This window comes from Lepidothrix coronata, unplaced genomic scaffold (assembly GCF_001604755.1).
Source record: "Lepidothrix coronata isolate B3197 unplaced genomic scaffold, Lepidothrix_coronata-1.0 Scaffold87, whole genome shotgun sequence".
NCBI lineage: Eukaryota > Metazoa > Chordata > Aves > Passeriformes > Pipridae > Lepidothrix > Lepidothrix coronata.
In genome coordinates this window covers 2993461-3016170 of record NW_016690267.1, presented here as the reverse complement: position 1 = coordinate 3016170, position 22710 = coordinate 2993461, and positions in this window count along the sequence as shown.

Here is a 22710-nt window from a genome sequence, read left to right as displayed (position 1 = left end):
GACTTATTCCCTGTAAACAGTAAAATACGATAACTGCTTAAAGTAACTGATGGGGTCTTTAGCAGCACAAGGTTCTTGGCTTACATGACCTAAAAAGGTTCATTATAACACAGGAGGGCTGGCGTCGAGCCCCGCGGCTCTGGCAGCTCTGTGCGGGGAGGGTCACTCTGGGCTCAGAGAGGGAGGTGTAAAAGCGAAGCCAATTCCAAGCGGCAGCTTTTCCCCCGCTGTGCACCCGGGTGGCGCTGATAGAAACGGCTCCGGGGCGTGCAGGGGGAGAGGGATCGGGCCATAAAAACTTTGCACGGCAGCACTAAGAAGGGACACTTGGAGATGGATGGAGGGCTGGTGACTGCGGCACAGACAAGGAGGGAGCTCCGAGCCCTGCACCCCCGGGCAGGACCTCTGTTGGTCCCTGTCCATCTCGGGGCAGACAGAGTGCTTGCCCACACGGCAAAGATGCCTCAGACATGAGGAGAGCTGTCAGATGAAAGGTGATTATGAGCGCAACGAGTTATAAACCAAAACCCCGGATGAGCTGTACGTATAAGAGCACACAAGGATCTTACGTTACCTCCAACCTTTAATTATCTGACTGAATCTGGCCTAACCTGCTTATCTTCTGAGCATTACTCATTAGGCTCTGGCAGGAGGAGGTGTCAGTGGAATACAGGACAGGTTTGGAACCAACACCTTCGCCAGTTGAACTGGCAGGAGTTGAAGCTTAATCATGGGCAGAAATGGGGAGGGGAGGGGGGTGAGTGGGGAGGTGTTTCCCCCTTCCCAGTCTGTCCCTCCATAATGGATCCAGATGACTCCAACTCTTGCCCTCTCCAGCCAAGGTAAGCCAGCTCCCAACCCAGCATTCCCCTCCCATTCCCCAAATTCAATAGCCCAACTCCACCTATGATTAAGGATGCCAGGTTTGAGTTCTGTGGCAGGAGCTTGGCTGCTGGATCTGTCTTCTTGAGTATGGTGATATAGCAGCATCTGTCAGAAAATCTATGTGAAAACAGTACCCGTGCCAGCAAATGGAAACTGTAGCTTTCTAATCAGCTACATTTGATTTGGTTTGATATATTTAACTTTTTTTTTCTCCCATGACTGGCAAATGTGTTATTCTTCTACAGAAATAAAAACAACCTGCAATTTACTGGATTACTTTACACAGTCTTGGTGCAAGGAAATGTATGTCATTATGACATCTGATATCTTTCAGTGTCATTGTCTTCACCATGTGAGGGATAGAAAGTCTATTTATTTCCTCCTACTCCATCAGAATTGGTTCACTGTTATGGGGGTGCTGGGCAGACTCAGTTCAAATCTGTCTCCATCCGGAGTCCGGGTCATTTGGAAACTCTAATCCTTAACTAAAAGGAAATTATAAAAATACCCATGAAATTAATTTTCACACCTGCAGTTGGAATTAATAATGGCAACCAGAGTGGCATCCTATTTCAGCTCCCTTGAGGTGACTAACAGTCCTGGTCATTAATATAATCCCAACCACCAGAGGAATTCACTGTCTGAGGGATCTACCATGAAAAACAAATGATCCCCAGAGCTATGCCTGAACAATGGAAAATGGCTTTAGTCATGTATTAGTCATTTTATCACAAGATTGTATTTTTGCACTGGGAAGTATGTGCTCTGATATTAAAAGAGAACAGAACAGAACAACAGCATTTGACTTGGTAATTTGCACACAGGGTTTGATTATGTTTGAGCTTCTTCGCTTTAGAAGGATGTGTGTAAATGACTAAGAGCAATAAATGAAGTCTTCTAAGTGTGAGGCTTTCTCATGCAAAGTTCGCCTGCATTTATTACTGTCTGTGCTTAGCACCAGTCCTGCATATATCTGTTGGTGATGCTTGTAGTTCATCTTGATAAGGGAGTGGCCTATTGCTAAAATGCTGCTTGAATTTTTTCCGTTTCTGCTTTTCTGCCTTAATTGCAAGGGATGAAATGTGTCAAGTGTCTGCTTCACTCGGCTGGGAATCGCGGTACTGCCTCTGCAATTTCCCAGCCTTCAAAGATGACATGCAGCTCACAAACTATAAAGCTAAGCGACTGCTCGGTGGCTCTGAGCTGCCTTCAAAAGGCATTTGCTTCTAGCAGTGGAGCAGCATTAGGACTTCAAGCAGGGCACAGAATAGGTGTACACTCGAATCCCTTAGAGGAACCATCTTTCAGAAGGAGTTTCTCTAATTATGTTTATTTAATCCTGCCCTAATGGCCCCACGTGATATGCTCTGAGTGTCTGAAATGTTTCAGCTTTATTCTCCTGTGCTCTAAAGACCAGGTTGGATTGTGGCAAGCAAAAAAACTGCTCCCTCTGCCCCAGGAGCCATCTGCTCAGGGTGTGAGCACATAATCACATATAAAAAAGTCTCTTGCCTCTTCTTAAACATCTCATCTTCTAAGAGGTTTTTTTAAGCCAATACACACCTATCACACTCTTACTGCATGTACTGTTCTGGGAGACAGTAATAGCCTCATGGTGCTGCTGAAGAGGCCTTCCTGTACATGAAGTTGTTTAGTTCCATATTTACTATGTCATACAAAGGGCCTTAAAGTTCTATAGCAGTGGTGCAGTACAAGAATCAGACTTAGAGAGAGAGAGAGAGAGAGAGAGAGAGAGCTGAAGATACTGGCTTGTCTCCCTGTAATTTGTACAGAGATTTCAGCCACAGCTTTTTCCTCTCCATTTAGAGCAGTTACTAGGATCAGTTACTGTGAATGTAACTTGTGTTATTCCCTGTGGAGTAGGAGACAGGTAGGGCAGTTTCTCTCTTTATTCTTTCTGTCCTCTCTACAGATTTACACCTTTTATAGCTGTTAAGGTAACTACCAAACTACTTAGAGACTGGCCTCGTGCAGTGGCAGGCTAGCACTTTCTGGTGTTAGTTTAGCCCCAGCAGGTTTAGATTCCATCCCCTGCAGTCTCTTCTAACAGGGATTCATTTTTTTATCTGCCTGAAATTCAAGGTTCAGCCTAAAGTTGATTCCAGCAGCACTTGGCTAAGTCCTTTTGTAAGAGATGGTCCAAAATCAAGCGTTAAGAGCAATAATAAGAGGGGTGATATACCATAAGGTTCCTGTAATTTTCCAGATGACTCAAATAGCCTGCTATTAGTAAATCTAGCCTTGCAAATTTAAAGGAAAGATATCCATCATGCCACATTATTCTGCAAGTACAGCTGGGAGTGAAAGGCTGACTGTAGCTGGATGGGCACAGTCTCAGTGAAGAGTGGGGATACCCACACCTTCATATCACCAAAATTAAACAGGTCAGTACAAAAAGGTGCACTTAACTCCACAAAGGTCATGTAGTGCCTTTAGTTTCATGGGTCAAGCTACCACATGTGAACCCTGATGCCTGGTCACTGCACTGCTACATAACATTCCTGGTATTAGAAAGAATTTGCACCACCATGTCAGCTCACTCCAGCAGTTGCCAGCTGCACAGATTAATTTTTAACCTCCTTTTCATTTTCCAGGGCTAAGGCAGATGAGTAAACACTTCACACCAAGCCTCAGCTGGGCAAACTGTTGTTGGATCAGTGGAGGTGACGGTTCCTGAGGGTCCATCCTTTCGTTTCCCAGACCCCCCTTCTTGATTTTTCTGTCTTCATAGAAGTTTCATTTTGCCTGCTGGCCAGACAACCAGCATGAATCCCTCTGATGCCTGTTTGCAGCAAAGGTGCTGCAAAGCTGCAGTTACCATAGCAGAGGAGGGCTGCTACAGGATTTCCTCAAGGAAAAACAGAAGTTCAGTTTTAGGCTTCTGGTGGGTTCTCTGAAAGATAACTAAACTTTGCATACATCACTATCTGGAACTTGATCTTGGGGTCAGAAGTACAAGCGTGCAAAGAGTCTGCATAAGCGAGAATGACACGTAACCCCCTTCGTTATCTTCACTATCACCCGCTTTAACAATACCCAGGTTTGGAGAGGGTCATCCTACGTTTTTAGACTCAGATGGCAGCTGGCAGGGATAGAAGCAGGGCTTCCAATCAGGAGCATTATCTTCTTCACCATTTGAAACATAAAAATGGGGTTAGATGTCCTGAAGGTTAGTCCTGCAAACCCAGGCTGGGCATCTGAAAGCCAAAGGTCCAACATTGCCACCCAGACTGAAAGTCTAAGGACTAGAATGCAGTAGAAAACTATCTTTCACTAGTTAGCAGATAACTAATGATGCTTCATAAGAATTTTGCCTTATCTGAGGTTGGATAAAAGCAGAGGAATTTTTTCAGCATTTGTCCCTTCATTTGGGAATTTCAACTAATAACTCTCTGTCCTTCCTCTGTTTCACAAGTCCCCTGATTAATATACTGGGACGTGTGAAAATATTGTTTTGACTTATAGCCAGAGCTGCAAAGTACAAATCCAAACTTCTTTAGAGGCTTGGAGTGGCTGGGGCAAGGGCAAAATTACAGAAATGAAGATGAGATGTGGGAGACTTGCTCTGAGGAGGGAACACGTGTAGCACATTAATGCTCTTCAGCATCACCAGCCAACTAGTAGTGAACAGATATAAGAAAAGTGCTTAGTACATCAGACTTTCTGGTTAGGAGCAATTTTCATCTCCATGCTTCCAAATTAGTAAGATATGAAAAAAATATACAATATCCTGGATAAATGTAGCTATTGGTCTCCCCAGAAAATCAAGCAGAAAACTCAAGGATGGGACATCAGTTAGGCAAGCAGGCTGCAGGACAAAACTAAGAGGAAAAGAGTAGTACCCAGTACTTAATTTTACCTCATTTTAGATGTTCTTTCTTCACAGTTCATACTGACAGTTAACTATGTATTTCTGGAAAATATAAGAGCTGATTAGGACGGAGCTACCATCTGATTCCCTTTGGCTATCAAGCCTACATAAAGCATGTGCTGTAGAGGTTTAATGAAACTTTTCATTAGGACAGAATACAGACTGTCCCACTGTACAGCACTCACGAGTGTCCAGTCATGTGCAATTCAGGGACTTTGTGGTAAACACAACATCTGTAACACAGAACAATTAAAGTCATTCTCGCCACAGCTGAGCTTGACTCGTGCAGTGAATGTTGTATCAAGACTGTGATGATCTGACGGTTTTAGGAATAAACTTTTCAAAGAAGAGGAGACATTGATAAAAAATTGAGGTGCCACAGAAAAGGCCAGATGTTCAACTTTTAGGTCTTTAAAGGGCATGCAAATTTTTTGTCATGACTGAATGTGCATATTACCCATTGATGTGATCACTTATGCATCCAGCTCATCATCTGAATAGGCAAATATCCTATCTTCTGCAGCAACCATACTCAGAATTTAATGCAAAATTCATTCTTTTTGAAAATCAGTCCCCTAGAACACAATGGTAAATCATGCACTATGAAGTGATATGAAGAGAAATGCTGCACCCCTCTTCTGAGGTCTTTATTTCTTTTCTCTAGAAAAATGTCTCCACCTTGATGCTGAAAGCCACAATTATTATTTCTTCATAGTCACACTGTGTCACTGCTCAGTGGCTCACATCATTGATTGGGCTCCATTATGCTAAATTCTAGAATGCCCATAGAGCTAAATATAAAGCAGGGGACAACAGATACAAAAATAGACGTGGACCACAAGGTAACCATGAGCCACAGTAACACCCTGCAGTAGATTTTTCTTCCAAAGGTGCAGTGAAGCAGAGCTGGGGTGAGTCAGTACGTGACAGAAGATCACAAAGGACAAAGGTTTAGTGGTGGTTCTCACATCACTGAATTACCACCATTGAAATAATTATCCTGCACCATGCTAGATGACACAACAGCTTTCATGTAACCCATGGATGAATGACGTGCAAAAATGAGGGTTCTGATGCCTCGTGATAAGCTTACTTGTTCTTTTTTTTTTTCTTAATAAAGGTAAGATTAGTCTCCCAGGAACAGTCAGTTCTCAGCTCTGCCATGGCATTTTGACTTGCCTGTCATTTCCTGGCAGATCCAACTGTTATGGGGTTCCTTGCTCATTTCCTTCCCAACCACGCAATGTTTATAGTTATCAGCTTTGAACAAACAGAACAAATTGAATTGCAGATGATATGTAATATAATATAATATAATAATACACATGAAATGCACTTTACATTTGTATATCAGCTTGTTAGCAGCAATACTGACCTTAACAAGGATCACTTAGAATCCCATCTCCAGGCACCAGCAACCTCAAGTCTCTCTGGTATGGAAAGATGCTTTCCATTCATATTATGACCCACTGTATTTAGCTGTTCTCTCATACACAACGACAGATGTATGTAAGAAAAGATACGTTGGAAAGCAAACCTGCCATGATTATCTGTCTCTAAAATGAATGCTTACTCAGGAAGACAAAATATTCTTCCCCTTGCCAGGAAAACCTAAGCTATATTATGTACACAAATAACATGCCTGTAGTTTTGGTGCCATAAAACATAAATCACAATTTAGCCCTCTGCAAATAGCCTCTCTGCACTGAACTGCTGTGCCACATTCCCTGAGGTCCACCTTCTTGGGAATCTCTTCCCAAGCAGAGCTGGAGGAGGTGATGAGGGGAACCGTGGTGCTCCTGGGGCCGATCTTTGCCCCTGCCACCCCACATCATTTCTGCATGCATGAAACAGGGAACAAATTGGGATGAAATCTGAATTTGGTTGGTTTTTTTTTTTTCAGGTGGTGTCAATGCAATGCTTGCTTTCCTCTTTTTTAAAGGGTCATAGGAATTCTGGATCCGTGTCAGGACTGTGATCCCCTGTGCAGAATGGAAAAGGATTTTTAATGAAAACAAGCTTCAGTTGTGAATAGTTTAACACAGTGCCCAAGTGGTAACAGGATGATAAAGTTTTGATAGGCCTGGTATTGGCTTTTATTTTTTTAAGGGGGAACTCCTCTCTCACTAACAGAAAAAGCGTTTTTAATGCCAACATCAATATAAAGTGCTGCTGGGACTTTTATATCTTTTCAATATCAGGCCTGTGTTCAAGGAGCAAAAATAAATGCAGTGTTCACAACCATTTGATATTATAGCTGAACAGCTTTCAAAAAGCTCTTACCATGTTTTTATGCACAAAGTATGATTTGGAGATTGGGGATGGAAAACGAGGGAACTGGAGACGAGGGGAAGCTTTTAGTTAATTTATAGATGCTAGCTGAAATGTTTAAGAGCAATCTTACCAGGGTCACAAAATGGTGTGTAGATTGTGTTATTTTGCAAATAGCAGAATTCCTTCTTCTTTCTGTCTTTTCTTTTTTTTTTTTTTTTTTTCTGGCAGCATCAATAAATTTGTTTGATGCACTTTAAATGTTTAATTAAAACATTATGTTAGCACATTTACTGTAAGTGATAAAAACACTTTGGAGGTGGTCTTAAAGCAATTGGTGGCTCTGAAATTGCTAGACATGCACTAGTAAATCAGATACAAAGTCCATAAATTGGAACGATTCTCTTTCAGGCCTGTGCCATTTCACAGATATTAAAGCTGCTTAATTTAATTCCTCAGTAATGTGGAATGTGTACAGCGGCTGATGTCACTTCTTCAGACTGATTGTTTAAGGTCATATAAACTCAGGCCTACAGAGCACAGGATAGAAATTCCCTCTTATATTAATACTGTTTATAATTCAGTTCTCCTTCAATCCCTTAATCAGAAAAGAAATGTTTATTGTGTGATATTGCTATAAAATAAGTAGGAATTGTAACGAGTATTTGAAAAAGTAGAAAAATATACACTAAGTCACAGCTACTGGCACCAACTGTCTCCTCTTTTTAAGCAGCCTTGTTCAACTTAAAAGAAAAAATTGCTTTTAATGCAAAGCAGTCATTTTTATATATGAACTTCAAGTCTATTTTGTAAAGTACAAAGTACAGAAGTGAAATTAAAGCCACTGTAAACTGTTCCTTGCGAATGACTTTGTTCCCCAGCAAGTGACACCACCCCATATTTACTAGATGAGATCTATAACCAACTGAAGTCAATGGGTGTTTTGCTGCTTCCTCCCATTAGAAGGGCTCATGCCTTTAGGAATTGCATAGGTAGCATCTTTAGCAATATGCAAGGGGTAGCATCTGCTGCTCCACCGCTGGTTTAATACCTGCATTCAAAACACAATAGTAATAAAAGCTTCAGAACAAATTATTACGATTGGCTTCTTTGCCTACGTTGGAAATCTTTACCGAATCAAATTAATACAGAATATAAATATCACAATTAGATTTCACCAAGATGAGCAAAGAATGAATCTTTCTTCTTCAGCTAAGAAAGTAGATTTTCTTGAGAAATCTCTGAGTCAGCATTTCTTGCAAGATGAACCTTTTTCCCCTTCCCCCAACAATGTCAATAGCTGAGAAGTCAATGATTTCCAAGGATGTCACGGATAACTTGCAATAGGAAAGGTAAAAGTTCACTCATTTTGATGTGTGCATAACCTATTTCAGTCATCTTTAACAATATGTAACGTGAAATTCTTAGCATGGAAAACTTGACTAGATGTCATGTCCCCTACTCATAAAAAAAAGCTGTGTGACAAGTTTATCCCAGGATGCAGGAGAAGAAATTAGCTCTGTTAGAGGCTTGACGCTGGAGCAGCAGGAGCTCTTCATGAATTGCTTTGCTGCAGAAGCCACTGGGTAGATGGTTTCTTGACATGAAGGTTTCCATGGCTATGAACACTCTTTTTTTTTTTTTTATTCTTTGCAGTGTCTGGTGCCACAGAGTCCTCACTCAAGGCTGAGATCAATGCCATGCAAGGGATAAAGCAGCAGTGCACAACACATGCTGATGTTGGTGATGTCAGAGGAGTGTGTTGGTGAAAATGATACTGTCATCTTCAGTGTGTTTTTAATTCATATCTGTTCTCTTTCCTGATGAAACCACGTTTTTACCACCAGCATGAGGTAGAATGGATTTTTATCTCTCATGCATCAACTGAGTTATCAGCACGTTCTAATTACACTGTGTTGTGAGAAGCAGCAAGAGCACAGCTGGATTTTCCAATTCCAGATCTGAGGTGTCTGCAAGGCAGACATTTAAGAAAATAACTAGATACTGAGGCTCATTAGACCATGTAATATTTAAAGTAGAGTTGAATTTGTCTCATGAACTCTGTCCTGTGTGGTCAAATTCCAACTGTATGTCTGCCTGCCCTACTATTAATCACTTTTTGGATTAAGAGACAAAATCACCTCTCCAACATTCTTAAGCAAATGTGTGTTTTTTCCATAAACAAACAAAGAAATCAAAACTATTTATCTTAGCTTGTTGATTTGTCCAAGTTATCTCATCCCAGATCTAATGACTATCCCAAATATTAACAGGAAAATTTCTCTGTAACAGCTGCACCTATTTTAAAGATGTTATTTTCTTCAGTCTTATGTTTTACTGGTTGCAGTCTTTAATGGTTAAAGGGTAGCAAAGGAGTACAGCCTGAGCAATCTCACCCATCTTCACCTGACCTACTTTAGATTCTCATAACTGTCAAAAGAAACAGAGAAACCAACTGTTGCCACACATAGTGAGGCCTTCATTAATAAACTCTGACAAAACGCCGTCAAGCTTTAAAGTCATTTTCAGCAGAAATTAATACTGTGTAGTAGAGTCATTTTCAGAAGAAATTAACTGAGTGCTGGAGTAATTTGTGCCACCATTTCCAAAAGGAAGAATACTTGAATCTGTATTTGTAATAAAGAATATTCATAACTGAAAAATTAACCTCAGACGGTGTCAGTTCAAGTTTGGTCATTATGCTTCATATAAAAAAAACCCACAAAACATTTAGTATCAAATACCAGCCCAACCAGAGTTTAAAGTGCCTGTATTGGACAAATATCATGAGGTGTGTTCACAAGTCACGATCTGTACTGTGAATTTTGATAATGTATAGCCATCACATACATCCGTATATATTATATAACATTCATATTTGTCATAGAGTAAAATGCTCTGCTTAAGCATCAATATTTGTATATAACTGAGCACATCAGTCCTCAAGGTAAGCTTAAGGCCCTCGGGATTTTTTTCCTTGATTTTTGTGGAAAACTACATTTTTAAACAGTCTTGATGTTTCATAATATAGTTTGTGACAGGGCTATTTCACCATTCACGAACGTGGGCTGCGGTGTCATCACATAGTCCCTAACACTGTGTCAGTGTGAGTCTATGGAGAAGACATCAAGATGTCAACATACCCTGAAAGGGGAAAGAGTGTCAGTGCAAGTTTACTGAGACACGGTGGTATGTGAAGAGGAAGAAAAATGAAATGGTATCTGTGCTTGTACAACACTGCCAGACAAAGACATGCTCATCCCAGCAGCCTTTTAAGAAGCATGTGCAGTATTCAGGAGGCAGCAACCAGGTAATTGGGATATTTTCAAGTACTAAGGAAAGTTTAGCTTTAAATAAATTTTCTGTGTTAAAATATGTGATTTAAAACCAGAAGTCTCACAGTAGTAAGAGCAGGTCATTGGAAAATGATGCAGTAACGTGTGTTGAAGAAGAGGGTAGATGAACGGTCTATTGGGATGTGCACTACTGTCCTCCTAACCACCCTCCTCATGCTGAGGAATGTCTTGAGAGGTTTCCTTCCTGCCTTTTCCTGGTCAGTGGAGTGCGCAGCACCCTCCTGAAGAATCTGCCCAACACGTGGGCAGCTCAGAACAGCAGCCAGCAACACCAGGCAAGAGCCTCCTCCTAGAACCAAAGGACCACATGCACCACAACATCAACACACAAATAGTGCTCGTGGTGCATGGTGGCACCCACTGATTTCACAGAGTTGGTTTGGGATCAGTAAAGGCAGATTGAAAGGTTCATTTGTGTTTAAGCAGCTGGCCAAAGCCCTCAGGGATGCACAGCTTCACCAGTCTCTGCAAGGTGTTTGTCTTTCCTCACCCCAACCACGTTCCATAAAATATTCAGCCCTGCAACTCCCCTTCCCACGTGCTGCCTCTTCTCCCAGCTGTGCCGAGCATTGTCCAGTGCTGTGAACAGGATGGCTTTCTATAGCCCTGTTCCTTGGAAAGGACACCCCACCATTTCAGGAGTGCACCTCTGCAGTGTTGAGTTACATTTTTTTTAGCCCAGACATCTGGAATGTATCATAGAGAGGCCAGATTTGAGGAGTATCTTCATTTTATGCTGCCTGCAGGAAGGAGGAAGGCAGAGGATTCACATTACTGCAGCACAAATGAGCTCTAATCACTTTTTGTGTAATTAATGGACGATGCAAAGGTGTATGTTATCTTATGGTCCACCAAAGCCCTTTTTGACCCTCAATAAGGAAGTTCCTCCATCAACATTTGTTGCATCAGAGCAAAGCTGAGGTGAAGGAATATAGATGCATGCTTGCTGTGACCTGAATGGGACCAGGTTTCCATAGGTACTTCCAAATTTTAGGAAAAGAAGCTTCTATTCTTGAAGAGTCTTGAAGGCCAATTGTCTAAAGTGATTGAGGCAACTAAAATGCTAAGGTTCAGAAAGCTTTAGGCCAGGGCAGGATTCCAAAGCACCCAGGTGCCACACTCTTACTTGTTGTGCCAACATGAATCTAAATAAGGTGCTCTCTGCCCTCTCCCCAGCCGACAAATAGGACTCTGGATGTCCAACCCCACTACTGGATGTTGTGAAAATAAGAATAAAACCCATACAACAATTCTTACTGCATTCATTTATCAGTGCAAAATGGAAAACAACGCAGAGTTCAGTGCAGCCAAACAGATGAAAGATGCAATTGTCCTGACCTTGGGTGGTGGTTTTTTTCCCACCCTTTTGCTCTGTAGTGTGCTCTGCTTTCGAATGGAGGGATTTTTGTCATTGCCACAGGCAAGGTCTCCTGGGCACGGAGCTGCGGCTGCTGCCGAGAGCAGCAAAGCCAAACCCACCACTGGTGCAACTCCACCAAAGCTCCCAGCCTCACAGAAGGGACTAATTTGGCCTTGTGTATTTTGAATAAATTGTTAACTCTTCTCGGCATGAAGAAGTGATTATTGAAAAGTTTGCCTCCACATACAAATGCAAATGACAGTCGAAGAACACGTGAATGTTAATCTTCCAAACCAAGTACGTAGACAAATGCTAGTCATTAGAAACATTTCCGTGCATTTATATTAGGCTGTCCTCTAAAAGACTTTTCAGACAAATATGTCATCAAGATATTCAAAACCATGTAATCTTATCCAAAGTTTCATCTATCAACAGTACAGTTTTCATCTCTCGCAGCTGTGTGTCAGAATGTTCAGGCAGATTAGCCAGCTGATAGCAAGGGGGGGAAGGGAAAGAGGGGCTCTGTCATCATCAAGAAATACTGCTGGGGAGAAGAGACTCTTGCTGTTGATTTTTTAAAAATCTCCCCAGGAACCCTTTCTGTGCAGGGATGCAGGGGATATTTGCAAAGACTTTAATTTTTTGACGGGAGTTGGTGCTTGCCCCTGCTCGCAGCCCTCCCCCCGCTTCCCCTTCCCTGCAGAGAGTAAGTTCTCATAACAAAAAACATCCTGAGCACAGTTGTGTATCTGGTGTCTGTGGCAAAGCGTCCCCCTCCACGGCAGATTAATTCACCAGATTTCTTGTGCCTTCACAGGCCCGGAGAGAACAGGATAAAGCCCAAATCCAGATGGTTTTGAGTTCCAGCTGCACCCTTCACCTTCCTCAAAGGGCAAATCCCTACACAGGTTCCTTCTCCTCCCAGAGCCAGGGAGATCACTTGAGGGGGGGGAACAAAAAGTTTACCTTAACACTTTTCAGCAAATTCTGTAATTCTGTTGTTTCAAGGAGAGAGATGAATGGTGACATATATGGGCTTCTGATAAAGATGAAAAGAGATAGGACTAAAACATACAGTAAAGCTCTGTGAAATGATTCCCCCATACGATATTCAATATGATGCCACTGTTGTCTATGAGACAATGTCTTTGAATCCATGCATATGAATTCGTGCATAATCTTTGAGTGTATTCATTTTTAAATACATTCTTTCAAGTGGATTTTAGCATTACTGAGGAGCTCTAGCTTGACAGCACTTGAAGAAAATGTTTTCAAAATTGGGGAGAGTGGGGAAGTTTTTCAAAACCACAGGAGAGGAGCGGGGACTTAACATCACTTAAAATAGGCTTGTGATTTTTCTGGATATCTTTGAAACTGCTTTTAGAAATGAAGCCCTAAATATCAGTGTTTGGTGACACAAATCGAGTACCTTGATTTTCAAATCTCAAGTCCAATTTGTGTCTGACTGTATAGAATATTCAACATCTCTGAACATCACCTGTCCCAGCAAAACCAAGTTCAGGTTTTGGGATTACATTTTTCTTTTGTGCTTTTGACATGAAGGTTCCTCCCCCAGGGACAGATAGAAACAAGGACAGTGCTTAGCCGTTTGCCAGGGGCTCTGATTTCAGCTTAAAGGGGTATTTCTGCAGAAAGGAGTCTGCTTTGGTGGAGAATCCTGTGACATTGGCACCTCCCAGCACCAAGGACTGACACTGGTGTACTCTGACTGATGTCAGTGTAGTCACCAAACCATCTGTGGGGATTGGGGCACGAGTCACCAAAGCCATACCTGAGGGAGTCGATCACTAAGGGAGGCAGAGCTCTGTATCTTGCTCCAATTCCTCTGAGCTTTTCTGGTTCCTTAACTTCAATACTAAATCAATCTTTTTAAGGGGAGCATAATGGTTACCCTATTTCTGTAACTTTCCCTCAGCCTTTGAAATGTGCTCTGGAGCCACTTGACTGAAAAATAGTTATAGCACAGAGAAAGAGCCTTCCCGAGCCAACACAGAAGTGTCCTGGAAAGGGGGAAAGAGAGGCTGGTTGTCCACTGAAACAAAACCCTTAAATGCAAAAGCAAAATTTAACATCACTGGAAATGGAATTCCTTAAGGCTTCGTCTGACAAACCCTAATTTTAAACTCAAAAGCATTTTTTAAATACTTGTGTCGTTAGCTTCTTGCTTTGGAAAATTACCTTTGTTTCCTCTGAAGAGAAGTGGAAAACAAGTGAGAAGCAGGGTGGGAAGGGGAAGACACGTCATTTGATGCAACAAGACATTGCTCCCAGCCTAGGGCTCGCTGTCCTCCCAGCAGAGCCCAGCCTGCCAGCTCTCTGCCCGGGCACACACGCCTGCCTGCCAGCCAAGGTCCACCGGGTCAAAAATCGGCTTTAGAGAGACTGCCCTGAGCTAGTGTTTACCTAGAGGAGCCATTGCAGCCTCTCAGGAAATAATCCACATTGCCAAATGAGCCTGTGTGCCCAAATATTTATTTGCTAGTTAGATGGTAATGGCTCTAGAGTGGTTGTTACAGTCTTCTGGGGGCAGTGTGCAACTTGTACAGCTACTCAGGGTTTGTGTACCAGGTGAGGTATTAATCTGGTCAGTTGAAGTACTGTGGTCTGTCCACAGATCATTAATGTTGGCTCCAGTGCTGAACGCTGTTAACACACGTACTTCAGGGCTGGTCAGTCAGTCCAGTCCCACAGAACAGATGTTTAGCCCAGAAAGGTCTACAGACATTTTCCAATCCCATTTTTTTTGCTGGCCATGCTGCCAGACCAGCAGAAACCAGTGCAAGGCATGGGACCATGGGTGGAGGCTCTGGAGTTATGGCTTCAGCAGGCAAAGGAGGAGGAGAGCAAGTGATCTGCCAAAACAAGCATGGGTGGTGAGGCTTTCAGAAGACAGGGGCATCGAGCAGCAGGGAGCAGAGCTTGCTGGAGTGGTTTTTAAAGATGGTTTAGGAAACTGGCTTTGATTTTAACAGCCGGTTCTACCAACAGAGACCAAACTGCCCTCGGCACAGCTCTGTCCTTTTTCTTCGCCTACACACCACCACAAGCCACAAAGCACTCACCAAGACTGTATAACAAACTGAACTTCAAAAGACCAAAAGCCACAAAAAACATAATGTCCCACAAGAAGGGAGCAGGAGCATAAAGGGAGATAGTAGTAGTGATTTACTCGGATTCCTTTCTATGAAAAGAGAGAGATGGGCAGCCAGGAGGTTATGATACACTTCCACATCTTTTCTCAGTTCCCAAAGCCTCTCCAGCTCCCCATAAGGGTACCCAGCTTCAGCCAGGGGATACAGAAATACAATGTGGGCTAAAAGTAACCACGCAGAAGATTTTTGCTTCCAGTGAGTGCTGGGAACCTCTTTCTATCCTCATCAGAGCTGTCTCGCAGGGGCGAGCAAACAACTAATAGCAGCAGTGCTGCACTCCCCCTGGCCATGGGCATCTCCTCTCTGTTCAGCTCTGAAGGACATCAACAGAATCTATGAGGACCCATTCTAAGGATGGGATTCCCTCTCTCAGTCTTGTCATCAGGCTTTTTTCTCATGAGGGCTGAAGTCAAGGATGTGACCTTGACTTTGCCTTTGCCTGCACTAACAGCAGCATGGAGATTCCATTAAGGAATCTGCTCTTGGAGGCTTTTTGGAAAAAGCTGCTTGGAGAACAAGATGAGATTGCTAGGTGCACACCCCTGTCCCGTGCCCTGCCACTGCCTTCAGCAGTGTTCACAGTCCCCCTCTCACAGGAGAAGAGAACACAAAGGCTGTTTTTTAGGGAAGGACATTTTTCCCCACGTGCAGTTTCACTGCACTAGCAGTGTCACTGGCAACGAGCGCAGTGTCATCTGCAGTTTGCACATCACAGGCATAATCCAAACAGCTTTCCCCCTAACTCATAACAGACTTATAAATCCCTGAGATGGATTTGCCATTGGCTGGTTCCACTGCACAGCCCAGACTAAAACCAAAACACGAAAAAACCAGTGCTGTGTGTAATCAGGGATGCGAACACCAACCCAGAAGTTGCACATCCCACACCAGACAAGCCAAGTCGTACAGAGATAACAAAAGTTCAATAACTCCTTCAGCAGATTGAGCTCTTGATTACCGTGAACAATCTGCTTCAGAGAGCTGCAGCCTTGCTGGTGGGGGTTCATTCACCCTTCCTCGAGCCAGGAGGCCACTTCTGATCCTGCACCGTGTGCTGGGAAGCCTCCAAACACCTCCAGGAACTTGTGAAGGTGCCTTCATCCTGGAAAGGATGTCTTTTCAGACGTGGTGAACTCAACCTGCTTTCAGAAGGCTTTTCAGGCCAACAGAGGCACCTGAAGACTTAGAGAAAGATGACACTGCCAGATGGCACAGCCCAGGGAGAGGATGCAATGAAGGCTGTGGGGGATGCGTACACTGATTTCTCCAAAGACTTATAACCACGATGAAGAAAGAAATAGCTCTGCCACAAGAGAGTCTGATGAGAAAAGTCATTTGCTACTGAAATGTAATTTAAAAAATGTATTTAATACCACTTAGCAACACAAGCCTGTAATACCCTCTTATCTAAACTGCTTGTGGATTACTTGCTTTTCACTTACTAACCTACCCACTAATTTCTACAAAAAATAAAAATACAGGTCAGGCTTTTGGTACCAGATTTAGTTATTTTACTAGCAGACAAAGATGAGCCAGAATGGTTATCAAGAAAAATAAGGGGGAAAAAGAGAATTGGGAAATCTTAGACATTGTATTAAAACAACAGATTTTAGGGTGTTTGATTTACTATTCAACTGTGCACAGCTGCTGCTGTGAGAAATAGGAAGCATGCCAAGGGAAAGAGATGGGGGAAAAAAATTAACGGGTGGGGGAGGTTTGCAAAATCAACTGGTTAATGAGATATGAAATTTTTTATGAGTAAGCCCCTGCTGAAAAGCACTTGTTTGTTTGAACCAGCTTACTGCTTACCCACTGACACGGCAACTCGGGTTCTCTCTCCCAAGGACTTAATCACCAAATGCAAAATTTAGATAGCATTTGGGTTTTTCATGCACTAGTTTAGATTCTCTGTGCTCTCCCCTCCTTATCTTGGTGCAAGCTATAACCTGCTGGAGTCCTGGCACACGTTTTCTCCTCTCTGCAGGCTGCAGTGCTCTGTATGAAGGGAGCACTTTCCACAGGGAGGGCAATAAATGACTCGAGTCCTACCGTGGCTTAGGGAGGAATCTCAGCAGGGTGAGGTGAGAGATGCGGGTTTGAATGCTTTCAGGAGAGGACAGGAGGAAAGCAGTGCTCTCAGCATCCTGCCTCTCCCTGGTTCCATCTTCCCTTCAGCCCCTTTACAGGGCAGAGAAGAGCTTTCCTTTCTCCAATTCTAGGGGAAGGATCAAGTTTCAAATATCCATGGAAGATGCACAACCAGGATTTTTTTTTTGCACAACCAGGATTTTTTTAAAGAGGAAAGCTCTTTGCTTGGTCCTGAGGAAGACCCATACCTTCACTTGGCATTTCCTATAAGACCACTTAGGCAGTCCTCTGCTGACTGTCCTCATCTGTATGAATCCCATTCCTGAGGACTGAGCACTTTGCAGACACTTCACCTGGAAACCTAAGCACTAAAGTCAGGATTACTCAGCAACCTGAATTTAGGAACTGCTTTGTTGCCTCTTAATCTCTTTTCACATAACCTAACCCTTGTTTTGTATTTCAAGTGAAAAAATACTTCAGTCTCCTCAGAGCAAGCTTGACTTGTTTGCAATAATTTCTTACATTATATTTTTCTGAATTTCTCCTATGAGAATTTCTCCTGCCATACCTACAAATGCCTTTGCCGTTGCTTGGTGGTTTTTTTGTAAGTATCAAAGTTTCAACAATTTTTGAGAAAAATAAATGTCCCAAATTCTCTAAAAACAAAACACAAACTCTGAGATGTAGAGCTTAAGTTTGTACCAAAGTCTGGTCTGTGACATTCCCCATGAAGAGTAGGGAACTGGCACCACCAGAAGTCCAAGATTTCATCTTGGTTTACTCATTGGTGAAAATCTGATGCTGAAGAAACTTTTCAACCTGAAATGTTCGTTTGCAGTTGATTGATAAACCACCCAAAACAATGTTTTATTGTCATGTAGATTCAACCATATCTGCAGCTATGAGGCAGCTAATAGGCTTGGCCCCGGTCTACTCCTAATGATATTTAATGAAGGGTTCTTTTCTAGAACCTGTTCAAATAAAAACCATTTAAACTAAGGGATTAAAGCAGTAGGCAGTGGTCCTTTACAGCAGCACCCTGTGAATGCCCCTGTTTGCATGTGCTGCATGGTCAGGAGAATACCCATTGTGTCGGCACTCCAGAAGGCCTCACTGTAGAATATGAGCCTTGAGAAATCATTTATGGGGGTCTTATCTTGCATACCTAATTCAGATGTCAGGCCACTGCACTTAAACTGTAACTTGCAGACTAATTAAAGGCAACAACTTAGTGCTTACCTAGGGATTCAGGGAGACTGCATGATGACCCGCCTGTGTTGTAAAGAAAGATTAAACAGATTGAACTAAATAATGTCTGTATTTTTTCTGGTGATGTCTGATTTTGGGGAGTAATCCCACTTTATCCCCAAACATAAATCTTTTTGTTATTTAGAAGTGTATAACCTTATGAACCTTTTCACCTGGCTTTGATGTCCTAACAGTTACTAGCCTTAAGCTTTCTGTTTTCCTGTTTTATCTTTCCCTGAATTGTTTCCAAGCTGCTATCTGGTTAGTGGGATAGCCCCACTTTTCTGCAGAGAAAATGGCAAATCAAACAAAATAAAGTTTTATATGTGTTTTTTTTCCTTTTACTTGCATGTGCATGTTGTCTTCTAAGTCCAAACTCTGATCCTTGTGTTGAATAACAGTACACGGAATAATCTGAAACCCAGTAGATCTGAAATGGCAAGTTAAAAGCTTAGGGGTCACTACTGGGACAAGAGGAAGCAGGAGGCAGCTTTCCTGTCTTCGTGAGGATGATGATGAGGCCTTGATTTCACATGGTGAGGAAGGAGGGAGGCAGACACTAAAAATAAAAAGCAGAGGTTTATTTGACAGTGTTATGGGGAGGGTAACTGGAGGCAAACATTTGACACTGATGCACTGGAATGCTGTAAAAATTTAATTAGATGGGTACATTAGTCATAGTTGTATTAGGGGGTTCATACACTACATGCAAAAATGCATGCTCCAGTACAAAAGAAATATTTAAGTCCTTCCTGTAAATACCATTTCCCTCATTATTGGGAAATGTGGTCTCGGTGGGACCATTGACCATGTCATTGTATTTACAAAAGTATGGTTAGAATGAGATTAACAGCATTTATGAGGAGGGTTTTCCTACACAGGGAATGATACCTATTATATAGGCAAGGCTGTGTAGCCGAGTTGCAATGAAGGAGGCATATGTGGCTGCTATCTGGTTTAATGTAGGATTTACTTCTATGCTATTAAACTCTCTTTAATAGCCTCATGTTCCCTTATACAAGGGCTGTTGGTGAGCTCAGATGCGTTGAAGCACGTCAAGAAGTCCTACTGCAATTTTGCCTGCCCCTGGAAGCCACTGGGATATGTTTTGTGGCTTCACTGCTGTCCCAAGGAGAGCTCAAGAGACTTGTTCACTCAGTCTGGGTAGTTTAAAAAAAAATTCGCAATTTGGTCCTTAAAAGGTGATCCTTTGGGATTAGGTTTATTTGGGAAGTTCATCTGAATCCAGTGCAGATCACTCTAGTTGGGGCCTCTAATAGTTCTAAGTATGTATCTGCATGACTCTGATTAAAAATTTCAATAACTTGCAAAATTGATGGGTGTCTTCCTAATTTTTAAGTTTCAGATAGATCCAAAATCTTGCAGGGAGTTACCTAGATTTCAACTACCCTCTTCTAATTTGTGGTGAATCAGTAAACTAGTTTAGTCCAAATATTTCCCACACGATCCATATAAAGAACTGGATTACTGTGGGGCTGCTCCAAAGACTGCAGAATCCAAATCTTTGCAGAAAAGCTTTGGATGTTGAGTTGGTAAGCTAGTTCCAAAACAAAGAATAAGTAAACCAGTTAGAAATCACAATTGAAAGGATATGCTCAGCTATATTGCTGCGTACTCACAATGCTCCCTGCCTCATAGAATGTACTTGTGTCTTTTGTTGGGAAAAAAAATGAATATTTCAAGTAATTTGAAAAGATTTCTTTTCACAAAGCCCTGCAGAAAAGGAGTTTGGACCATTTCCCTTAGTTTTCTCTCCCTTCAGCTTTACTACATGTGGAAAATAAGATAACATTTTAATTTGACAATGTTCATTTAGTAGTAAATAAGCAAATAATTGGTCGTGTTTTATTTTAAACAGTGTTTCAGTTGTAGCACCACGTGTGACATTCACAAGTAATTATGAGATTGAGATACCGGATAGGAAAAGGATAAAAACAAAGGGTGACTCAACCAATATCATCTAATAGTTTGTCTTAATCAGTGTTTGGATTGTTCTGATGAATTTGATATCAATGTTACAGAAAAGGAGAAGGCTGTGCTAGTGATCAGTTCATTTCCCAGAATTCAGTGAATTTGCAGAGGATGCCATTGTCTGCAATTACCTGTAAGCACATAAAGAAGGAATATATATAATTTCTGAGCAAGCCAATTGTAACCCCAGAAAATCCCACATGTACATACCAAAAATTTATGTTGGGGAAGGGTGTGTATGTGTCTGTGGGTGTGTGTGTGTCCAGCATTATATACATAAAATACTGAACAGCAGCCTGAGATTTTGATTGAAACACCAAAATGTGGATCAAAATTCACCTTAAGTCTGGTGTTCTATTTACAAAAATTGGAAAAAAAAAGTGTCAGGCTGGAAAGGGAAGGCAAATGAACTCCAAAACCACACTTTATATTAAGAAGACACTTTCTTTTCTAAATACCAAATAGAGAATCATGACCTCACAAAGAGACTTGCCCTTTGCTGTCATGTTGGCTGTTAAAAATCAGTAGATCAGTCAGACCAACTGAATTGCTCTATTGGAAAGGATAACCAGCCAAATGACCACACATTGATTGCAAGGCAGATGCACATACACATAGTGTTTTTAAACAGGAAAAAAAAAAAAAAAGCTACCCTGCTTTAAAACAAGAGCATTTTGTAGGGCCAGCAGCATGATGGTAAAGCAAAGCTGAGAGTTCTGAATGACATCCACAGCAAAATTTTAACATAGGAACATTATCATAAAAAAGAAATTAAGTTTAAATAGTATGCAGCAACTTATACAAAGAAACAGACATACAAAGAGTAAGAAAGAATAAAATGAGACTACAGCAGAGTGGTTTGGATGGAAGTAAGATGTATAATAGGTGATTTTTTTTGGACTGTGTGCCCACAAACACCATCTTGACACCCACCACCAGCACCTCAGCAGACAGCTGGATGAAATCAAGGTCCTAACATACAATTTCTCAGTTTACCTGTCTGTTAATCACATTGATTTACTTTTAAGTTCCATTAAAACCAAAGCTCCCACTAACACACAAGCTGCAGTTCTTTAGTGACTTAAGAATTTAAGTCCCATTTGCAGAAGTCTGACAGACACTTTTGAAAATTGGATTCATAATTAGTAAACCAGACAACTGGTCTCTTAAGATCATTAGAAAGATATTAGGTAGAAACTTCAAAGTCAATGGGATTTGTACACCTTAGTCACATAAGCTCCTCTGAAAATTTTTCCTTCATGCCAATCTGCATTCGAATAATTCTTCTTGCACTTGGCTATAGTGTGTTTGTCGTGGCCACTGAGCACAAAAAATCAAATCTCAAAAATCCAGTAGGGATAGGAATTAAATAAATGTCTCCTCAAAAAAAATTATTTTCTGAAAGGTACAAGAAATTGTGACTATACCACAGAGAGGAAAAAAAAAAGTATCTTGTTAAATCAGACTGAAGTAGTTCCAGCTCATCCAAAGCCTGTTCCCAAGTGAGTGCTGGAAGATCAGAAGGCTGCGACCAGCAGAGCCTAGGGAGAAGCAGATGTTGTGTCCAGAGCCCTCGTTGTGGAATTCAATAGCTGGTTTGGTGAATCATTTGAACTGGTCACTTGGGAAGGCAGTGCCAACTCAGTTTATGCTAAATTTGAACAGTCCGATGTTTGAACAGCAATATTCACCTCTTACTGGAACAAAGAGGCTGTGTTTGTAAATAAGATGACAATTTGTACCATATTAGGGTCTTTTGCAACCAACAAAGCATTCCCATTTTCCATAGAAAAGGAACCATTTGCCTGGGAAGAAATATCATCTGGCAGTATTTCTGGAGCCATGTTTCAAAGAGAAATTTGAAGCCAGTCTTGTACGATGCACAGGCATTAATCACCAAAAGCGAGATTCTCATAAACAAAGTAATCCAAACCAGTAACACAAACCCAGTCCCTCTCCCTGGCTGAGCACTGGTCAGTGTGGAGCACAGGAAAAACCAGGGCAAACCCCCTTCGCTGACAGAAAGGCACCTTGCCCTGCTGCCCAGGGATCAGCCTGTGCCCTTGTATCTCAGAGCAAGAGCAGAGTGTCGTTGAAACCTTCCGGCAGTGCAAAACATGAGCAAAGCCAAGGAGACTGGAACAACAGAAATAGCATCAAAGGAAGCAGAGAAAAATGTTAGCTGCCTGGTGGTGGGGCAGCAGGATGAACGGCTGTGTTATGGGAGTGTCACCTGAGCGAGCCGATCAATGCTATTAAGACCGAGTCAATCAGTGTCTGTACAAGTATAGCAGTGCTAGAATGATGACAAATCTCTGGGTCCAAAGGGAGACATCCTTCACCTTGTTGGAAAGCAAGGAAGTGGCTGCTGTGATCAGTTCTGGCAAGCCTTTCTGGTCCCTACCTGGGCCGTTCCCATCAGATGTCGGGTGCTGAGGCTTTATG